At 34.9% G+C, this 15344-nt stretch overlaps 10 non-coding genes across 10 annotated transcripts; all 10 read right to left on the bottom strand.

Annotated features, from left to right (window-relative positions):
- Window positions 1–5645: 5645 nt before the first annotated feature.
- LOC137207826 (small nucleolar RNA SNORD113/SNORD114 family) lies at window positions 5646–5720 on the bottom strand. Its single transcript, XR_010935302.1, has one exon. It is a non-coding gene; the product is annotated as a small nucleolar RNA SNORD113/SNORD114 family (small nucleolar RNA).
- A 1179-nt stretch (window positions 5721–6899) lies between these two features.
- On the bottom strand, window positions 6900–6974 carry LOC137207804 (small nucleolar RNA SNORD113/SNORD114 family). Its single transcript, XR_010935262.1, has one exon. It is a non-coding gene; the product is annotated as a small nucleolar RNA SNORD113/SNORD114 family (small nucleolar RNA).
- Window positions 6975–7841: 867 nt separating this feature from the next.
- On the bottom strand, window positions 7842–7917 carry LOC137207768 (small nucleolar RNA SNORD113/SNORD114 family). The gene has a single exon (XR_010935241.1). It is a non-coding gene; the product is annotated as a small nucleolar RNA SNORD113/SNORD114 family (small nucleolar RNA).
- A 914-nt stretch (window positions 7918–8831) lies between these two features.
- On the bottom strand, window positions 8832–8906 carry LOC137207757 (small nucleolar RNA SNORD113/SNORD114 family). The gene has a single exon (XR_010935237.1). It is a non-coding gene; the product is annotated as a small nucleolar RNA SNORD113/SNORD114 family (small nucleolar RNA).
- Window positions 8907–9345: 439 nt separating this feature from the next.
- LOC137207731 (small nucleolar RNA SNORD113/SNORD114 family) lies at window positions 9346–9420 on the bottom strand. The gene has a single exon (XR_010935228.1). It is a non-coding gene; the product is annotated as a small nucleolar RNA SNORD113/SNORD114 family (small nucleolar RNA).
- Window positions 9421–10146: 726 nt separating this feature from the next.
- LOC137207801 (small nucleolar RNA SNORD113/SNORD114 family) lies at window positions 10147–10221 on the bottom strand. The gene has a single exon (XR_010935257.1). It is a non-coding gene; the product is annotated as a small nucleolar RNA SNORD113/SNORD114 family (small nucleolar RNA).
- Window positions 10222–11117: 896 nt separating this feature from the next.
- Window positions 11118–11190, bottom strand: LOC137207771 (small nucleolar RNA SNORD113/SNORD114 family). Its single transcript, XR_010935242.1, has one exon. It is a non-coding gene; the product is annotated as a small nucleolar RNA SNORD113/SNORD114 family (small nucleolar RNA).
- A 1590-nt stretch (window positions 11191–12780) lies between these two features.
- Window positions 12781–12855, bottom strand: LOC137207766 (small nucleolar RNA SNORD113/SNORD114 family). The gene has a single exon (XR_010935240.1). It is a non-coding gene; the product is annotated as a small nucleolar RNA SNORD113/SNORD114 family (small nucleolar RNA).
- An 878-nt stretch (window positions 12856–13733) lies between these two features.
- Window positions 13734–13808, bottom strand: LOC137207711 (small nucleolar RNA SNORD113/SNORD114 family). Its single transcript, XR_010935217.1, has one exon. It is a non-coding gene; the product is annotated as a small nucleolar RNA SNORD113/SNORD114 family (small nucleolar RNA).
- Window positions 13809–14728: 920 nt separating this feature from the next.
- Window positions 14729–14801, bottom strand: LOC137207808 (small nucleolar RNA SNORD113/SNORD114 family). Its single transcript, XR_010935264.1, has one exon. It is a non-coding gene; the product is annotated as a small nucleolar RNA SNORD113/SNORD114 family (small nucleolar RNA).
- Window positions 14802–15344: the final 543 nt, after the last annotated feature.

Here is a 15344-nt window from a genome sequence, read left to right on the forward strand (position 1 = left end):
GCCACTACTGGGCATATACCCTGAGAAAACCATAATTCAAAAAGAGTCATGTACCAAAATGTTCATTGCAGCTCCATTTACAATAGCCAGGACATGGAAGCAACCTAAGTGTCCATCATCCGATGAATGGATAAAAAAGATGTGGCACATATACAATGGAATATTACTCAGCCATCAAAGGAAACGAAATTGAGTTATTTGTAGTGAGGTGAATGGACCTAGAGTCTGTCATACAGAGTGAAGTAAGTCAGAAAGAGAAAAACAAATACCATATGCTAACACATATATATGGAATCTAAAAAACAAACAACAAAATGGTCATGAAGAACCTAGGGGCAAGACGGGAATAAAGGCACAGACCTTCTAGAGAATGGACTTGAGGATACGGGGTTGGGGGGCAATGGTAAGCTGGCACAAAATGAGAGAGTGGCATGGACATATATACACTACCAAATGTAAAACAGATAGCTAGTGGGAAGCACCGCATAGCACAGGGAGATCAGCTCAGTGCTTTGTGACCACCTAGAGGGTGGAAGGGAGGGAGATGCAAGAGGAAAGAGTTATGGGGATATATGTATATGTATAACTGATTCACTTTGTTATAAAGCAGAAACTGACACACCACTGTAAAGCAATTATACTCCAATAAAGATGTAAATAAATAAATATATAAAATTAAATAAAATACTTTCCAGAATTTAATAACTAACTTTTATATAGTGTTGATCCAATTATATCTTAATGGATACTCATATTTACAAGTTAAATCAATAGTATTTCTTGTCTCATATTACTGGACAGTACTTCACCCTTTCATCTTTATTTACGTAATTGTATAGATTTTGTTATTGATTTTTTGTAGCAATAATACCATCAAAATTCATGAACCACAAAAGTCCAAGAACAGACTTCAGTGCATTCCTAGTCTGTCTTGAGGATCACTTCCAACAGAGACCACAGACTAGATCTCTTTCTGGACAGTACCTCAGAGCCAGATACATATCATCTATCACCCGTGATTCATACCCCACCAGCGGTCCCATCTCAGTCCAGGATTTGCCCTCTTTCTCCTCGTTCATTTGCACACTCGTTGATTTTTAATTTTTAATTGCCTAATAATAATAAATTTACATGAAGCACAAAAACTCAAGAACAAGAGTTTCAAGTATCCCTAACACCTGTACATAGAATAATTTCCCTCAGCAACTATATCTTTCATTAATCAATCTTAGTTTGCACCTGTTCATTAAGGGACGTATGTGACATATGAAACCCATAGTGGGCCATGGCTAACTTCTTAGATTATACTTAATACATGTTTATAACAAAACAGCGAATATTCTTAAACAAGCCCCCCACACCAAGATAAGGGCTTTGACTATTACTCACATTGGTCTCTTTGCTCCTAATACAGAATTCACAGCCAGGGCAAAAGGCTTGCATCAGTTCAGTTCATTCATTCTGAGTATAAGCAATGCAGATAATAAAATATTGAGACATTCTTCCCATTAATACATGGTTTTCTCGTTTCATTTTCTTAATATTTAAGTATTTATTATTTTATAGTGTGATATACTTCTTTTTATCTAAAGTAAACAAACTACTCAAACTCATGACTGACTCAAAGCAAGAAGACAGACTAATACATATAACTATCTATATCATCCTTACCCCAAAGTGTAACCTGCTTGATCCATTTATCACTTAATGAACTCTCATGGTTCTAAGTTATATTAATAGTAATTCATACCTCACCACATATTTTCATAATTTGATATGCTTCACCCTTTTCATCTTTATACACTGACATATCTGTTTATTCTTTCATTTATTCACTTAATAAAATCAAAATCCATGAAGCACCAAAGACTGAGAATATGATCCTTGAAGATTACTGAAATCTATCCATGGGCTCATTCCTACAAATGTAAACACTTAGTATTTTTTTGTAATGGACCTCAGTAGTTCGTAGATGTTTTCATCATAAAATATAGTTCAGAATCGGTCCATGGTTGGCCTTTTCTTCATATAATTTGTATACTGTTTCTATATATAGCATGAACCCACCATCAGCACTACAATACTGACTAGTACTTACGTATCCTATGTGCTCCGTCCTCATAATGAAAATAGCTTACATCGTTATCAATTAAGGAATGTGTAGGGAAAACCTAAAACAAATTTAAAGAGCTATAAAATGAATGACATGGACTCAACCTGTTTTTAAAATCATCCTAAGTGATCAAATTAATCATAATCAAATTAATCATAAACTTTGGTTCCTCATCCTTAGTATAGGCCTAACCTTGTTTGATTTTGTTCATGTATGTAGCCACGTACTCATTTTAAATATACATTCCTAAACATACTGGCAGCCTACAGATCTTGGTCTTTTCAGCATGCTTAAATCAGTTCAGGGGCACCCATTTCGTAGAGTACAAAGATGATGTTAAAAGAATGAGACATTTTCTCCATTGGACCATGCTTTTCTCCCTTCGTTTACTTAGACTTTTAGATGTTTATTAATTAATGTATTTGTTATTTCTTTAAAAATGAGCAACCTGGAACTCATCACTGACACACAGCAACAGCACTATTATGACATATATTTGACTTTATCGGTGATTCTCGAAACGTTGTTTCCTGATAGGCAGCATTAGCAGAACTTGGGAACGTGTTAGGAATGCAGATTAGCGGACCCGACACTAATTTTACTGAATCAGAAATGCTGAGAGTGGGACCAGCAATCTGTAGTTTAACAAGCCCTTCGGGTGATTCTGGTTCTCACTCAGGAACACTGCTCTATTATTAACCTATCCCAGAGAGGCAAAACCCTTGATCTACTGGTTTCTTAATGCACTGCTGTGCTTCAGAATTATATGAACAAAAATTTCTCTCACAACATTTTTTCTTAATTAACCCAGCTTTACTCTCTTTATCTATCTACCTATCACCTATCTATCCGTCTTTTGATTCTTTAATTTATTCCCTTAGAATAATGTAATAAGTCCCCATGATCCATTTAAACCCCAGAATTAGTTGCTTGAAAATTACTGAAATCTAGCTATACACTTATTCCCACCGATATCTCAAATCTCCTTTTGAAATGAACTTCAGTGATGCAGAAACGAATTAATCACAAGACACATTCAGACTGCATTCCATTCACATCATGGATCCGTGCTTGACTCGTTTTCATTTAACTTCTGCATTCTTTAAAGATGTAAGAAAGAACGACCATGGACCCGCCAACCACTCCACATCCAAACACCGTAAGTATCTGACATTTTCCTGTGGGTTGCTTCACTCAATTCACAGCTTAGGTCTTTTCCACAGAGGAATGTTTATAAACTGTGGTGCAAACCTAGTATGGAATAAGTAGCTGTGAAAGTGAATGTAAAACCCTCAAACTTTTAAAAACTTGTACTGAATTCGATGACTTCATAAAACTTGCCACATTGCACATCTTCAGCATATATCCATATTTGGTCTTCTTTGAATTTATTTGTCGGTAGCTATTTATTAATAGCTTTAATTTTCATTCATCCATTCTTTAATGCGTGAAAGAATCTGACAAACTATTCGTGTCGTAAAGAAAATGCAAAATGTTTAACTTCCCAGAAACCAAGAGACAAATGCCTATTGTGTATATCTGTCTAATCCCCCTTATTCAAACTGGCCAGAGCTAAGATTCGTTTTTCTCAAGAGGGACACAACAGGAGTAAAACTGATGAATCATGTTTCATCATGTATTCATCACTGGCCAGGTGCTTTGTCCCCTTTGATCTTATTAAGGTATTAACTTAGTTATTAATTTATAATACTAAGATCAGTACCCTTGTATACAAACTCAATTCAATAACATTCATTAATAGTAACTGCATCCAGCCCCTCATTATCATTAAGCATCAAGGGACTATATACTTTTTATTCCCAACTTTATTTAGGAGTAATTGACAAACATAGTTTGCATATATTTAAAATGTACAACATGAAGATTTGATTTACGTATACACTGTGGAATGATTACCAATGGAACGCTGAAGCCAAGGGCTTGATCATAACTTGTCATATGACACATTTTTGTCACTGGTTCATGTTAAGCCCTCTTTAATGTAGTAAGGGGGTTCAATTATATAAACTTTTTTTTCCCATTTCTTAATTAAAAAAAAAATGCCTGCAACCCAAAGATAACCCAGAACATAAACATCAACAATTACAAACATCTTTCTCTGGGTCTCACGATATAAAAACCTCTACATATTTATAATAGACTTCGGTTCCTTAGAAATAGATTGGTCATGATGTTTATCACATACTCTATAGTTATTCCAGATTTGGCCCTATTTTTCCTTCATTTACTCATACATTTGTTTAGTTATTATTGTATTGATTAACTTTTACTAAGCAATCAATATCTATGAAACTCAAAAGCCCAAAAATAAGATCCTTGGATATCCTTAACAAGTCTTTGTAGGCTCATTTATATCAGAAGAACGGACTAGATTTCTTTTTGCTTTGGACTTCGGCGTTCTAGGTAAGCATTGCTCATCCTTGACTCACATGCCACCAGTCCTCAATATTACTTCAGACTCCATCCTCTTTTTTTCATTCAATTATAATTTTGTTTAGAGATAAATCGTTAATTCATAATGAGAAACATATACTCATAAATTTTTAAAGGAGTTTTAATATCCCTAACATCTGTATGTAGAATCATTTTTTACAGAGTGAAAAGTCCAGATCTCTTTTGTTAATCGGCCTTGTGTTGAATGTACAGATTAGTCATCATATTTGCTTCATTTTCACATCTAACTTTACTTATTGTTAGTCCAAGGTTAGCATGGACTAATCCCTAACATCTGTCTGTAGAATTATTTCCCTCATCAAACCATCTCTTCCATTAATTGACCTCAATGTTTTGACTTGGATGAATAAACATAATGCTTCATATTAATTGCATTTGGGGGCCATGGTTGGCATTCACTGATTATATTTCACATTTTTAAATAATACAATGAATACCCTTAAACAAACAACCCAAACCGAGGCAATAACTTTGACTATTACTCACATTGGTCACCATGCTCTAAACCATAGAACTTGTGATCATAGAAGAATCATTAAGCCAGCTTGAGGGGGTCCATTCTGAGTAGTACAGAGCAGACGAGATGATTTTAAAAGGCTGAGACCTAATCAACATTGGTCCTTGTATTTCACCTTTCACTTAGTGAGTTATTTAGGAAATTAGCAACTTGGGAAAATGTTTACTTAATGTCTCCTAAGTAAACAAACAATAACGATCTTGCCACTAACACAGAATATGGACATTGCCTATTAACTACTTCACACTGCCTATAAAATCCTTAGCCAGAGGTAACACCTTGTATGATTTGTTTCCTAATAAATAGAAGTATTTTCAAAATATGTTAATAGTATTTCTTGTCTTGCTATATATTTTTATAATTGGACAATGCTTAATGACCTTCATCTTTATTTATGTATGTATTTATCGATTATTTCATTGATCTGACTATAAAAATAGAGGATGCATGAACGTAAACCAAAAATGAGATTCTTGTATATTCATGGCATCTGTCTATAGGATCACTTCACACAGGGCAATGGACTAGTTTCCATTTGCATCAGACCTCAGAGTTCCAGACACAGATTCATCATACACGACATACATGACTACACCAATAGTCATCATCGATCCAGTATTGTCCCTCCTTTTCTTCAATCGTTTGTACATTGTCCATTGATTAATTCATTAATTCACTAATAATAATTTTTAAACCCTATTATTCACAGAAACCCAAGAAGAGCCTTGATAGCCCTAAACTGTATACAGGATAATTCTCACATCAATATATCTCTCTCATTTATTATTCTGATTTTCCTATATGCATTAATCAATATAATCAACCCCATATTTATATAATCAATTCCATATTTGTCACTGGGCTATAGTTAGCCTTATGCAATTATACTTCACATTAATACTTCATAATGATACAGTGAATATGCTTTTTTAAAAAACACTAAAATAAGACAAGAATTTTGACTGTTACTCACATTGGTCTGCATGCTCCTAACACACGGGTGCAACCGTAGACCTGGTACCCATGGAAGATGCTTAAATCAGCTCAGGTGTCCATTCTGAGGCCTACAGAGCAGAGCAGATGATAAAGATAATTGAGACCTTATTTCCATTGATCCCTGCTTTCCACCGTCCAGTTACTCAGTCATTTAGGTATTTATATATTTTTCATGATATGGATTTTCTTTTCTCTTAACAAAGGAAACTCTCTCAAACTTGAAATTGATCCAGTAAATAAAACTGACTCTTATTCATCAGCCTACGTGATTCTTAGCCACAGAGGTAACATCCTTGATTCATTTATTTCTTAGGAGGCAGCAGTGTCTTCTTCCATTTTTATGAGTAATATTTCTTGCCTCACCACATACGTTCATAGTTGGACAATGCTTAACATTCTTCTTTATCTATTTACTTCTATTTTATTCTACCGTCAATCCATTAGTAATAATAAATCTAAATCTATGAACTCAAAATAAGAACACAATATTTGTATATTTCTGACATCTGTCTGCTGCAGGGGTCTCCAACCCCCAGACTGCGGACCGGGGCTGGTCCAAGGCCTGTTAGGAACCGGGCTGCACAGCAGGAAGTGAGCAGCGGGCGAGCGAGCGAAGCTTCGTCTGCCGCTCCCCATCGCTGCTCTCCATCGCTCGCATTGCCGCGTGAACCATCTCCCTCCGTGCCATCCGTGGAAAAATTGTCTTCCACGAAACCGGTCCCTGGTGCCAAAAATGTTGGGGACCGCTGGTCTACTGGATCATTTCCAAAAGAGAGATTCAACTAATTATGTTTTGTGTTGGAGCCCGGAGTTCCAGACACGTAGTATTCATTGTTTATAACTCATATGCCACCAGTTGTCATCACCGGTATATGTTTCTCTTTTTCTTCATTCATTTCTGCATCTGTATTAAATAAATCAGACTAATTCACTGATAATAATATAATGAATACATGATTCCAAAACCCAAGAGCAAGATATTTGCATATCCCAAGCATAGTATATAGAGCCATATCCCATGTAGACTTTATCTCTTTGATCAGTGAATTTCAATGTTGATTAAATAACATAATATTTCATATGATGTTTAAATCTGGACATAGTTCATTTTAATTATATTTATTATTTTTTTAAATAATACTGTGAAACCTTTAAACAAATAACCCAAACCAAGACAAGAACTTTGACCTTTGACTGTTACTCACCTTTGTCTCTTTCCTGACACGGGAGCAACATGACGATCTTAATCAGCTTGGAAGATCCATTCTGAATAGTACCAAGCAGAGAAGAAAATAAAAAGATGGAGACATTCTCTCCATTGATTCATTGTCTCCACCATCCAGATACATAGTCATTTAGGTATTTATTGATTAATGGTAATATTTATTTATTTTCCTCTTAACAAATTCAGCATCAAAGTTGTAACTCACTCAGATGAGAAACTGTACATATCACTGTCTATACCATCCTTAGTCAAAGATGTAATACACTTGATCCATTTAATATTGATTTCAATTTATATTAGTATTATTTTCTTTACTATACACTTTAAAGATGAACAATACTTCAGCCTCTTCATTTTTACTTACACATTTGTTTATTTATTCTGCCATTTATTCTTTCAGAATAAGGTTTTGTAAAATTCACAGACACAAACATCAAGAACAATATCTTTGTATATTCCTGACATCTGTCTATAGAATCACTTTAAACAGGAGGAATGGGCTGGATTTCTTTGTGCTGGACCTCAGAGTTTCAGACACACAAGTACTCATCGTATACAACTCATACGTCACTAGCCATCATCATCGGTCCACGATTGGACTCTTTCTTCATTCTGATCTATATTTACTGATCAATTCATCAATAATAATAAAATAAATATCTGTGAATCACAAATACTCAAGGACTACTAGATCCTTAATATCTTTAATAGCTATCTATAGAATCATTTGCCTCATTGAATATTCTTCTTTCATTAATCATCTTCATTGAGGCAAATACCTATTAAGCAACATAACATCTCATGTCAATTCTATATTTATCCATAGACCATGTCTAGCCTTCTTTGAATACATTTATTTATTATCACAGCGAATAAACGAACACCCAAACCAAGAGAAGAATCTGACAATTACTTACATGGACCACATGTACTTATACACAGGACAACCAGCAGAGTTCCTGATCATGGTCAATGCTTAGCCAATTCAGGTGCATCCATTCTGAGGAATACAAAGCAGAGAAGATGATAAGAAGATTGACAGACACTCCACTGATACGTACATTTCAACTTTCACCTGGTCACTTACTTAGGAAAACAGTACATTGGGGTCATGTTTATTCATTTATTCTTAACAAACGAAACCAGCATCAAGCTTGACACAGACCAATAATAAGAACTTTGATCGTTATTTACTGTCTGCATCATTCTCAACCAAAGAGGTCAGACATTTGAGCCACTTACATTTCCTAACGAACTTCAGTATTTTCGATCAATGTTAATAGTTTTTATTGACTCACCACATATATTAAGAGTGAATATGCTTCAGCCTCTTCATCTTAACTTATTTACACTTGTACATTGATTATTTCTTTGGGCTAATTTTTATAGTATCAATAAAATCAAAGACTCATAAACACAAACCAAGAAGATTGTTCTTTTATTTTCCTAATACTTGTCAGTAATAGCATGCCAAATAGAGGTGACAAATTATACTTCTCTTTTTACTGGACCTCGGAGTTTCAGACACATAGTATTCATCATCCAGGACTCATACGATATCAGTCATCATCACTGGTCCATATATGGGCCTCTATTTCTTTATTCTCATCGGCATAGTTCATTGATTAATTCATTAAGTGACTGATATTATATTTCACACTTGTACAACATAGTGAATACTTGAGAAAAAAAAACTCTCAAAGACATGAATTTAATTACTGTATTACTCACATTGGTCTATAGAGCACAGGACCGTGCAAGATGCTTAAACCCACCAGCATGCGTCCATTCTGAGGAGTACAGAGCAGAGCAGAAAAAAAAAAATTTGAGACGTTCTCTGAATTGGTCCTGGTTTTCTTCATTTTATTTACTCAGACATGAAAGTATTTATTATTTTCCATAATTTATACACATATATAAGCATAAATATAAATATAATATGATCCTTAGAAAAATGATCCTAACATCTTTCCATAAGATCACTTCAAAGAGAGGCAACAGATTATATTTCCTTTTTGATTGGACCTCAGAGTTTCAGACACAAAGTAGTCATCGTCCATGGCTCATACTCCACCAACGGTCATCACTGGTCCATGCCTGAGCCTCTGTTTCTTCATTCTCATGGACATTTTCTATGACTGGTGTTTTGGATTACATTTCACACTTTTAACAGTGCAGTGAATACCCTTAAAAAAAAACTTCTTAAACACAAGAACTTAACCTTTACTCACATTCATCTCTAGGCTCTTAACACACAGAGGAAACCATAGAAAATGCTTGAATCAGCTTGGGTGTGTCGTTTCTGGGGAGTACAAGATGAGGCGGATGATTAAAAATCTAGACCTTTCAAAAGAAGATCCACATCAGTCTTTGTTTACATCATTTCATTTACAAAGGTATTTATTAATTTTTCCGAATATATGTACATATGAGATATATACCTATGAAACAAGATTGACATCCTCTACTGAGACAGACCCAGGCCTATAAAACTAGGTATTACTTATCGAGGTCAGTGTCTGTATGATCCTTAGGAAAAGAGGGAACACCGTTGGTCCATTTATTTCTTAACATGCATCAGTTTCCTCAGTTTATATTAATAGTATTTCTTGCCTCTCATGTATATTCATAGGTGGGCAAAGCATCATCCTCATTTTTATTTATTTGTATTTTGTTTATTGGCTCTATCATTGATCGATTGATATTAATAATATATAAATCCATGAATCCAAAATTACAAGAACAGTATCCTTGTAAACTCTTAACATCGATCCACAGGGTCATTTGTGAGAGAGGAAACAGATTAGATTTTGTTTTGTGCTGGACCTCAGACTTCCAGACATGTGGCATTCATCGTATAAGACTCCTAGGTCATCAGACATCATCACTGATCTGGGGTTGGGCCCCTTTTTCTTCATTCTCCTCTACAGTTGTTTATACATTAATTCATCAACCTACTAATAAAAATTAAGTAAATATATGTGAATTACAAAAATGCAAGGACAAGAGCCTTCAGTATCCCTGTCATTTATCTTTAGAATCATTGCCTAATTGAATATACCTCTTCCATTAATCATCATTGTTGTAAAAACAGATTAATCAACATAATGTTTCAGACACTTCCAATTTAATCGCTGGACCATAGTTGGTCTTTTTTCTTATATTTAATACATTTTTAATTATTACAGGGATACCCTGAACAAATCACCCAAACCAGGACAAGAACTTTGATTATTACTCACACTGGACTTAATGCTCCTACACAGAGATGCTCCCATGAGCTCCTGAGTTCAGGGTCCTCTTTCTGAGAAGTACAAAGCAAAACAGATATAACAAGATCAAGACATTATCTCCATGGTTCTGTGCACTCCACCTTACATTTAGTCAATCATTCAGTAATATGTTAATCTGGGATAATACTCAACAAATTTCCTCTTTAAAAAATGAATAAGATCAGACTCGCTATGGACTCAGAATAAGAACGTCTCTATCAGCATGAGCCAAAGAGGTAAGGCACTCGAACCACTCGAACCACTTATTTTTCGTAATGGCGTTCAGTATTCTCAGCACGTTTTAACAGTTTCCATCGCCTTACCCCATATCTCAAGAGTGCATGTGCTTCATGCTCAGCATCCTCGCTTTTTTATATTTGTACACTGATTCTTTAATTGATCCATTTATAATAAAAGAATCAAAATTCACAAAAAATAGTCAAGAAAAGAGTCCCTTTAGATTCCTGAAATCAGTCTATAGGATTTCAAGCAGAGGCAACAGACTATATTTCTTTCTGATTGGACCTCAGATTCCAGAATGAAGTAGTCATCATCCACGACTCATACTCCACCAGCGGTCATCATCGATCCACATGTCAGTCTCTTTTTGCTCATCCTCCTGTACATTAGCTCATTAATTAATTTCTTATCCACTGATATTAATTTTTAAAACCCCATGATTCACATAAAAACAAAGAATAAGAACCTTGGGGCTTCCCTGGTGGCGCAGTGGTTGAGAATCTACCTGCCAATGCAGGGGACACGGGTTCTAGCCCTGGTCTGGAAAGATCCCACAGGCCGCGGAGAAACTGGGCCTGTGAGCCACAATTACTGAGCCTGCGCATCTGGAGCCTGTGCTCCGCAACAACAGAGGCCGCGATAGCAAAAGGCCCGTGCACCACGATGAAGAGCGGCCCCCGCTTGCCACAACTAGAGAAAGCCCTCGCGCAGAAACGAAGACCCAACACAGCCATAAATAAATAAATAAGATAAATTTAAGAATAAGAACCTTGACTATTTTACTTCTGTCCATAGAATCATTTATCACATTGATATCTCTCTTTCATTAATTACTCTTACAATACCATAAATTGATTAATAAATACTATTGGGAATAATCCCATATTTATCACTGGCCACGGATGGCCAATAAGTACACTTTTTTAAAAAACGTTTCGAATGAAGACATGAACGTTATTACTCACATTGGTCTCTATACACCAAAGACGTGGAGACAACCAGAGAACGTGACCATGAGAGAATTTTCCAATCAGCTCGACTGGTCCATTCTGAGGAATATAAAGCAGAGTAGATGATGTTTTAAAAATGAGACCGGGCTTCCCTGGTGGCGCAGTGGTTAAGAATCCTCCTGCCGATGCAGGGGACACGGGTTTGAGCCCTAGTCCGGGAAGATTCCACGTGCCACGGAGCAACTAAGCCTGTGTGCCACAACTACTGAGCCTGCGCTCTAGAGCCCACGAGCCGCAACTACTGAGCCCATGTGCCACAACTACTAAAGCCCGTACGCCTAGAGCCCGTGCTCCACAACAAGAGAAGCCACCGCAATGAGAAGCCTGCGCATCACAACGAAGAGTAGCCCCCACTCGCCGCAACTAGAGAAAGCCGGCGCGCAGCAACGAAGACCCGACGCGGCCAAAAATAAATAAATAAAATAAATTTATAAAAATGAGACCTTGTCTGAATGGATTTTTCCTTTTCACAATATATTCGTTCAGTCCTTTAGGTAGTTATTAATTTTTCATAATTTAGATTTTACCTCTTAACAAAAGGAACAACCTTAAATTTGATACTGACCTAGAAAATAAAATTGACTCTAATTATGAATCTATATGATCCTTAGCCAAAGAGGTGACACTCTTGATACATTCATTTCTAAAGAGGCATCAATATTTTCAATTTTTATTAATAGTAATTCTTGCCTCACCACAAATGCTCACAGTTGAACAATGCTTCACTCTCTTTTTATCTGTTTATTTATTATTTCTTTAATGGTCCTTTATCTATTTATTGATACTTCTTCAACAGTAATATCATTCATCCATTCATTAACAATAATAAATTTAATCAATGAATCCAGGGTAAGAACATGGTCTCTGTATATTTCTAATATCTGCCTACAAGATCATTTCCAACACAGGTATTTGATGAATTATGTTTTGTGTTGGACCTCAAAGTTCCAGACACATATTATTCATCATCCACAACACATACACCACCAGTTGTCTTCATTGGTTCAGGTTTGGCTGTCTTTTTCCTCCTTCATTTATCAAGTAAATCATTAATTTCTTAATAACCATAAAATAAACACATAATTCACAAAATCCAAGAATAGGATCCTTGAATATTCCCAACATCTATCTATAGAACTATTTCACACATGGACTGATTCTCTTTATTAACCAACCTCAATGGTGCACAATACTGATGACTCAACATAATGTTTCATATCATATTTATCATTGGGCCATAGTTAACTTTTTTATTATGTTTAATACTTTTAATAATTCAATGAATACCTTTAAACAAATGACCCAATCTAAGATGACAAACTTGACCATTACTCACCTTTGTCTCTTTCTAATACAGAGGCAATAGGACAATCTTGATCACAGCAGAAGCTGAAATCAGCTGGGGCATCAATCCTGAATAGTACCAAGCAGAGCAGGTGATAAAAAGTTTGATATTCTCTCCATTGATCCATACTTTCCACCATTCATATACATAGTCATTTAGGTATTTATTAATTTATGGTAATATTTATTTGTTTTTTCCTTAATAAAACAAACATCAAGCTTGCAATAGACTCAGATCAATAATTGACTATTACGTATCACTGTCTATATCATCCTTACTCAAAAATGCATAATATACTTGATCTGTTAATTATCCATTCTAACTTATATTATTTCTCTTTACTATGTATTTAAGTAATGAACAGTACTTAACCCTCTTCATCTTTAGTCACTTATATACTTGTTTATTCAGCCAGTAACATTTTATAATAATATTTTTAAAAACTCGTGAACCACAAAGAATAAAACAAGGTCCCTATATATTCCTGACATCTGTCTATAGGAACACTTCCAACGGAGGAAATGGACTAGATTTCTTTTGCTGGACCTCAGAGTTTCAGACACACAGTATTCATCATATACGACTCATATGCCATCAGTCATCATCAATGGTCCAAGCTTAGACTCTTTTTCTTTATTCTCATCGACATTTGTTTACTGATCACTTTATTAATTCATTAATAATAATAAAATAAATATCTGTGAGTCAAAAAACTCAAGGACAAGATCTTAAATACTAACTTCTGCCTATAGAATCTTTTGCCTCATGGAATGTACTTATTTCAATAATCATCCTCATTGTGGCAAATATCGATTAATCAACACAAAGTTTCATGTCAATTCCATGGTAATCATTAAGCCATGTTTGGCCATCTTTGAATATATTTAATAATTTTTAGTATTACACTGAATATCCTAGACAAACCACCTAAACCATGAGAGGAATCTGTTGTTCACATTGGTCTTCATGATCTTACACACAGGGCCATCCATGGAGGTCCTGATCATGGCCAAATACGTAAATAGGTTCCAGTGTATCCATTCTGAGTCGTAAAAAGCAGGAGAGATAATAACAACATTGAGATACTCGTTATTGATCCACACATTCCACCTTCATCTAGTCAGTCATTTAGGAATATCATAAATTCAGGTCATATTTCTTATTTTTCTTTTAGAAAAAAGAACAATATCAAACCTGGTACTACCATAGAATAAGAACTTCGACTGTTATTCATTTTCTAGACCATTCTTAGCCAAAGAGGTATGACATTTGCACCATTTACATTTCCAAATGAACTTCAGTATTTTCAATCAATATTAATAGTTTTTATTGCCTTACCACATATATTAAGAGTGAATATGCTTCAACCTCTTCATCTTAACTTATTTATACTTACACTTATTTCTTTGGGCTATTTTTTTAAAGTAAAATCAAAATTCATGAACACAAAACAAGAAAATTGCTCTTTTATTTTCCTAATATTTGTCTATGGTGTAATACCAAATAGAGGCAACAGATTATATTTCTTTTATTTACTGAACCTGAGTTTCAGACATGTAGTATTCATCATCCATGACTCACATGATATCAGTCATCATCATTGGTCCATACATGGGCCTCTATTTCTTCATTCTCATCTGCATAAGTTCATTGATTAACTCATTATTACTAATATTAATTCTATTCCACACTTTTAACAATACAGTGAATATCTGAGGAAAAAGAGAAGCTCTCAAAGACATGAATTTGCTTACTGCATTACTCACATTGGTCTATAGAGCACGTGACCATGAAAGATGCTTAAATCCACTAGCGTGCGTCCATTCTGAGGAGTACAGAGCAGAGCAGATGATAGAAAAAAATTGAGACTTTCTCTAAATTGGTCCTTGTTTTCCTCATTTCATTTACTCAGTCACAAAGGTATTTATTATTTTCCATGATTTATACACATATATAAGCATAAATACGAATATAATGACATGATCCTTAGAAAAAGAGCTAACACTCTTGGTCCATCCATTTATTAATATGCATCAGTTTCTTCAATTTATATTAATAGTACTTCTTGCCTCACCACATATACTCATGGTTGATAAGGCTTCATTCTTGTTTTTATTTAGTTATACTTTGTTTATTGGTTGTATCATTGAT

Source organism: Pseudorca crassidens, chromosome 1 (assembly GCF_039906515.1).
Source record: "Pseudorca crassidens isolate mPseCra1 chromosome 1, mPseCra1.hap1, whole genome shotgun sequence".
Classification (NCBI taxonomy): domain Eukaryota; kingdom Metazoa; phylum Chordata; class Mammalia; order Artiodactyla; family Delphinidae; genus Pseudorca; species Pseudorca crassidens.